The sequence below is a fragment of the Pongo abelii genome, chromosome 14 (assembly GCF_028885655.2).
Source record: "Pongo abelii isolate AG06213 chromosome 14, NHGRI_mPonAbe1-v2.0_pri, whole genome shotgun sequence".
NCBI lineage: Eukaryota > Metazoa > Chordata > Mammalia > Primates > Hominidae > Pongo > Pongo abelii.
Window position 1 is genome coordinate 103244319 of NC_071999.2, and position 7013 is coordinate 103251331.

The 7013-nt window shown below is 37.6% G+C and overlaps 1 non-coding gene across 1 annotated transcript; it reads left to right on the plus strand.

The window, feature by feature from the left end:
• Nucleotides 1-1413: 1413 nt before the first annotated feature.
• LOC129056849 (small nucleolar RNA U13) lies at nt 1414-1515 on the plus strand. The gene has a single exon (XR_008521441.1). It is a non-coding gene; the product is annotated as a small nucleolar RNA U13 (small nucleolar RNA).
• The last annotated feature ends 5498 nt before the right edge of the window (nt 1516-7013 follow it).

Here is a 7013-nt window from a genome sequence, read left to right on the forward strand (position 1 = left end):
ATTGTGGCTACCAGGGGCTGGGGAAATGGGAAAATGTTGGTCAAAGTGTACGAAGTTTTAGTTGGACTAGAGGAATGAGTTCTGGAGATCTGTTATGTAGCATGGCAACTATAATTAGTAATAATGTATAGTATACTTGAAAATTGCTAAGAGAGTAGATTTTAAATGTTTTCATCACAAAAATAGTAAGTTTGTGAGGTGATGGATATGTTCATTAGCTTGATTCAAACATTCTGTATTTAATACATATATCAAACCATCACATTGCCCACCATAAGTATATGCACTTTGTCATCTGTGAATTCACATAAACAAATAAATACAATTTTTGAAATCTTGTTTAAAAATGTAAACCTGGAAGGAACTGATTTTTTTCACAAAGGAGCATTTTATCACTGACATTGTTTGAAACTACAGACTCATGGTGATAACATAAAGCAGACTAATTCTTGGCTGTCTTTACTGTTGTTTCCAAAACTGTCCACAGGCAATGCATTCCTTATTACCTATACTGTGGTTGGATTTCTTCCACTGCCTTACCCTTGTTATGCCATCTTAGCAACCCATGGCAGTAGCCTCTCTTGAAGAAGGCTGGTGATAGTTAAGACACCACAATTTGAACCCAAGCAGTCCAATTTAGTTTCTGTCCATCCCTGGGACCTCTTTAGTACCCCTGGGCCTCTATTTTCCTCAGTCTAGTAGAGGTTAATCAGGGTGTCAGAGACAGGGGAGGAGAACATCTCCATGGCTTCCATGCAAAAGTATGCTAGGCTCTCAATGTCCACACAGCTCCTCTGTCACCCCAACCCCCACATCCACACCCACATGGCTGGATTTGAAAGGGTGTGGCCACCTGAAAAGATTTTACTTATCATTGTTGCGTCTATATTCAAAGCGATTGATATATCTTTTTTTTGGTAGTTAATTGTCTTGGTTTGGTATCAACGATATGTTGTAAAACAGGTTGGACATTTTCTACCTCTCTGTTCTTTCAAACAAAGTAAATACAGCTCCTTGAAGTTGTTACAGATTTCACCAATAAAATTCTCTGGACTGGAACCTTTGGGTGGGGTAATATTTGACTTGATTTTTTTAATTATATAAAATTAAATTTACTTTCTGTAAAAATTACATATGACACATAAATAATTTAATTAATACAGAAAAGGCAAAGATGAGAAAGATGAAAGTAAAATACTCAAATCCCATCACACGTGAATAATCATTAACATTCACACTTTTGTAAAAACCAAATAATGTATTTTTCAATAAAAGGATTAAACGTAACTTATCCAAATTTAATAGAAGAAAAATAAACTGAAGTAAAACCAGTGAGATCACTTCATCCTCACATAAATGTTTCTTCACTCCATAAGATATTTCCCAACAAAAGATTCTTCTATAGTCTTCCACATTCTTTTGTGGTTCAGAGCATGATAATTGGGTTTTCATGCTACGTGTGAGATGAACCTCCCTCAAACCTTGTTAAGATGTCAGCACATTACCAATCTGACATGAAGATACCAGGGAAGATACCGAATCAAACACTCAGTGTAGAATCATTACATCTCATTAAAAACACAATATGATTTTAGGTAGTGTCAAGTGCTTACCTTCAGGGCTAGATGAATGCATTAGCAATTTCATTCTTCTTCCTATTTCAAGTATTTGTATTCTGTAACCATAATTCCCAAAGTTGTTTAGAATTTGTTTTATGTATAAATCAGTTCAAGGCTCACCACCAGTGCGGAGCCTTCATTTCTAAGCTCTTTATTTAATTTCTCTAAGTTTTTGTCATCAAGGAATTTGCTGAAGAGGGCTCACACTGTATTTCATGGGCAAGCCTGAAAGTTTTCTAAATCTTTGAAAGCAGGGCTGACTTTGTTAGTGTACAGCCCATGCAACAACACAGAATCTCACGCTGAGACAAGAAGTACGCCATGCTTGGGCTAATTCATGTTCTGCTGTCATCATTTTGAAATTCTTAATATATTTTGTATCTAGGGGTACCTCGTTTTAATTTTGCTTTGGGCCCCACTAACTATGTAGCTGGTTTTGATGGAAAGACATTTGTTTTGACACGGTAGCTCTCAGTCACTCTCTCCTTCAGAACATAGTAGCAAATGCCTTCTAATAATTGACATCACCATAGAGAAGTTGGAGGGCTGCCTAATGGCTTTCTCTATTTAGGCTATTTGATATTGAAGCTTGGATGCCTGAAGAAATCCTTGTTTACCTTTGAAGCGCAACCACTAAACCAGAATATTTCTCTGTGTTAAGCCTCCTACATTGCAGAGTTTGGGGACCACAATGTGCCCCTGCTTCAATCTGCAGATTTGTTTCAGGGAATTATTCTTGTGTAATATATTTAGGTATTTTTTTCCGACAGTTGAGAGGCCGACCCGCACCTCCGTATGTTCTTGATTAAGCTGCTCTCCCCTTAGACCTCAAACTTCTATCCACAACAGCTAAGGGGAGGCTCAAACCCTCTCCCTCCAGGAGCAAGGAGAGAAGTCTCTTGAAAAAGCAAAATGAAACCCTGACCCCAAATCCCTCTCCAACTAATTTATGGTAAAATTCCTTGAAAAAGCTGTCTATTATTACTGATCCCAGCTTTGGAGCGGTGGTGGCTTCCTGCTGCTGCTAATCTCTTGGCTCAACAAAACCCATCTGTCATTGCAACTCTTCTCTCACACGTGGAACCAATTTCTTGCACTCTATCCCCCCAACCCTGTGTTAAATAATTAAAGTAGTTTTCCTTTCTTTGGGTGACTCCTGACTGATGGACACGTAGGAGACTATTTTAGTAACAGCCATTAGATTGTGTTTATTATTCTTATTATTTAAATACTGTATATCTTTTCTGATTTTTTTTTTTGTCTGCCTGGTCTATCAGTTGCTCGAGAGCTGAAGTTTCCCATCGTATTGACAGTTTTGCCAACTTTTCCTTATAGATCTATAATTTTAAAAATATTTTACTATGGTTCATTAGTATATGCTATTCAAGGAATATAAGATTAAAATGGTTACACGTTTCAAGTTGGAGCTCAAATCAATTTCTGCTCAAAGAATTGCATGAGCCTTTCCAGGCTTCAGCGGCCCGAAGGCTCCAGTGGGGAAAAGTGCGGTTTTAGTCTGCACATTTCTCTTCTGTGTGTAATATTTTTCTTTCTCTGGTTTCTACACCCTTCTGATCCAGTCTGCTTTTTCTTCCAAACATTGCTCAAAGTTTCTGGTTCTCTACTTTTGCACTTTTCCCCAGCAAGGTGATGGATATAGTCTTTCTCATAGTGTGTGTGTGTGTGTGTGTGTGTGTGTGTGTGTATTTGATGCACACTTACAGATATTTCCATTTCAGTGGAATGAATAAAGCAACTCTATAGGGTTTTCCTTTCTGGGACTGTTTTTGTGGTATTGAAATCATCAGTTTAAAAGCATTTACTGCTAAAATAATCAGGGCTTAACTTTGGAGAAGTTAATTATTCAATAACAGTTTTAGTTTTTTAATAGTTATTATTTCTATTGAGAGAAATAGACTTCTATTCTTTCTCTCAAGTCATTTTGATAATATATCTATTCTATAAAAGTGAACTTTTATCGAGACTTTCAAATCTGCTAGCGTTATTTTATTCTAATTCTGATTTAATTTTTAAAATGTAAAACTCCTTAGTTTAATTTCTTTATGTATTCTTCTGCATAACTAAGGAGAGTCAGTGGCTTATTAACTTCATTGCCACTTTTATTCTTTTATAAATAAATAATTTTAAATTAAATTTTATAAAATATATTTTAAAATACAAGATGCATAAAGAAAAACTAACGCCCCTCCCTCATTTTACCCTGTATTTCCCTGAGATCATCCTAACAGATTAGTGTTACTGCATTTCTCTCATCTTCTGCAAGCCTGTGTGAACACAAACACACACACACAGGTTTTTGTTGTTTGCTGTTTGTTTTTTGTACAATATACACATTATTCTTTAACTTCCAGTTTTCAATCTTGAGGTATATTGGGCACCCCTTCAAGTTAGGATGCATAAATTTCCTTTACTCTTTTTAATAGCTGCATAGTATTCTATTGTGTGGACATATCCTAAAACATTCAGTCTCTCTACTATTGAGGGACATTAGAATTTCCATTTTTGAAATTGGTGGAAATTATGTTAAGTGAAGTAAACCAGGAACAGAAAGTTAAACACCACATGTTCTCACTCATATGTGGAAGCTAAAAAAAGTTAATCTCATAGAAATAAAAAGTGGAGCAGAGGATATGAGAGGCTGGGACTGATAGGAGGAAGGGAGGGACAGGGAGAGACTTGTTAAAGGATACAAAATTACAGCCAAATGGGAGGAATAGTTCTAGTGTTGTATAGCACTGCAGGACAACAATTTTAACAATAATATTATATTAATAGTTTCAAATAGCTAGGAGGAGGATATTGAATGTTCCTAAAACAAAAAAATGATAAATTTTTGAGATGATGGATATGTTAATTACTCTGGTCTCATTATTATCTATTACAAGTATCAAAACACCACTATGTACCTCACAAACATGAACAATTATTATTTGTCAATTAAAAAATAAAATTTAAAAAAGAATGTTTATTTTTGAATACTACAAGCAGTTCTGCAATAGAGTTTTTTTTCTGTGTGATTTTAAATCTGTATTATAGATTCTCTCTAGAACATTCCTAGGAGTGTGCATTTTTCACATTAATATTTTTTACCAGATTATTTTAGTAGCAATTTAAACTTTCTCCAGCAGTGTAAAATAATGACCATTTCCTCATATCTCCTTCAGCAGTGAATAGTATCAGTAATTTTTAATTGGTACTAATCTTCTAAGTGGAAAGGTTATCTAAGTATTTTAATATGCAGTTATGTGGATACTAATGATATTGACCTTTTACAATGTATTAGTAGGATCCGTCACATTTCCTTCTTTATCAATGCCCTGGTCACATCCATTCATTCCTTGGATTGTTTGTGTATTGTAGGCACTCTATATTTGGCAGATTAACCCACCGTGTGGGTCATTTATTCATCTGATTTAGAGCCATCGAGTGCCTACTACTTACCAGGCACTTTTGAAGGTAGGGAATGCAGTGGTAAACAAAGCACAGTATATGTTCTCCTGAAGCCTACATTCTACTGGGAGAGGCAAGGAACAAGTAATCTAAAGTCATATAATTTCAGGTAATGTCAAGCAGTGTGGGGAAACATCATGATAGATGGAAAATGACAGGGGTGAAGGGTTTCAAATATGGTTTGAGTAAACCTTAAAACACTTGAAAAAGTTTCCAAATGACATGAAGAAAAAGTCATGGTAAAACCTGAGGATGGTGTATTCCAGGCAAAGGAAGTACACATGCTAAGAGACAAGCTTGACTTGTTTGGAGGACAGCAAGAAAGTCCATGTAGCTGAAATGCAGTGTTGAAAGTGAGCTTGCGGAGGAAAAGGCTGGGAGCTTGAGGAAAGCCAGGTCATTTAGGGACTTAGAGGCATGGGGAAGAGATTACGTTTTATTTTAAGTGAGATGGTATTATACTGGAGGCTTACAACTTGGGGGAAACCATGGTCTGATTTATGTTTTCTTTTGTTTTATCATATTGGTCATTTATGGAGAATAAAATGGAGGAAGTCAAGAGTGTGATGGGGAATGTAGTTACAAGGCCATTGTAGTAATCTAGGAGCAAGATTATGGCAGTTCAATGATGAGAACAGTGTAAGGAACAAGGACAAATGGGTGTCTAGGGAATGTATTCTTTTTTTTTTTTTTTTTTTTTTAAACAGAGTCTCACTCTGTCACCCAGGCTGGAGTGCGATGAAGTGATCTGAATTCACTACAAGCCCTGCCTCCCAGGTTCATGCCATTCTCCTGCCTCAGCCTCCCGAGTAGCTGGGACTACAGGCACCTGCCACCATGCCTGGCTAATTTTTTGTATTTTTAGTAGAGATGGAGTTTCACTGTGTTAGCCAGGATGGTCTCGATCTCCTGACCTCATGATCCGCCAGCCTCGGTCTCCCAAAGTGCTAGGATTACAGGCTTGAGCCACGGCACCTGGCCCTAGGGAATGTATTTTGAAAATAATGCAAAGCAGCTTTTTCAGTGGCTGGATGTAGAATGTGAGGTTTCAGCAGGAATTAAGGGTGATTCTCAGGTTTTCGGCTTAAACAAATCTTGGTGCTATTAATATTTACCTATCTTAGTCCATTTGTGTTGCTATCAAAGAATACATGAGGCTGGGTAATTTATAAAGAAAAGAGGTTTATTTGGCTCATTGTTCTGCAGGCTGTACAAGCATGGCCCCAGCATCCGCTTCTGGTGAGGCCTCAGGAAGCTTCTACTCATGGTGGAAAAGGAAGGGGAGCCTGCATGCAGAGATTGAATGGTGAGAGACAGGCGGAGGGGGTGCCAGGCCCTTTTCAACAACCAACAACCAGTTCTATTGGGAACTAAGAGCAAGAGCTCACTCATTATCACAAGGACAGCACCAAGCTATTACGAAGGATCTGCCCCCAAGAGCCAAATGCCTTCACTAGGCCCCTCCTCCAACACCGGAGACCAATTCAACATGAGACTTGGTGGAGCCAAATAAACCATACCAAACCATAACATTAGCAAAACAAGTATTGCTAGAGTGGGGATGGGGAATAGTTTTGAGAATGAAAATCAAAGGTCCTTGATTGGACATGTTGAGATGGAGATGCCTATTAAACAACCACAGGAAGGTACTGGTTGGTGTTGGAAAGGTAAGTTTGACTGTCAGAGGAGCAGTTCAGATGGAGATGTTAAATTGTGAATCTTCAGAGTGTAAGTGACCTTTGGTGGCATGGGATCCCATGGAATCACCAAGGGGGCATCTGGAGATATAAAAAGAGCTAAGAAATGAACTCTAGGGTACTCCAAAATTTAGAGGGAGAAGAGAGAAGGAAATTGGGCTGGAAAGCAAGAATCAGTGAGTGAGGTAGAAAAGAAAGCGGGAGAGTGTAGCATTGTAGATAAAAT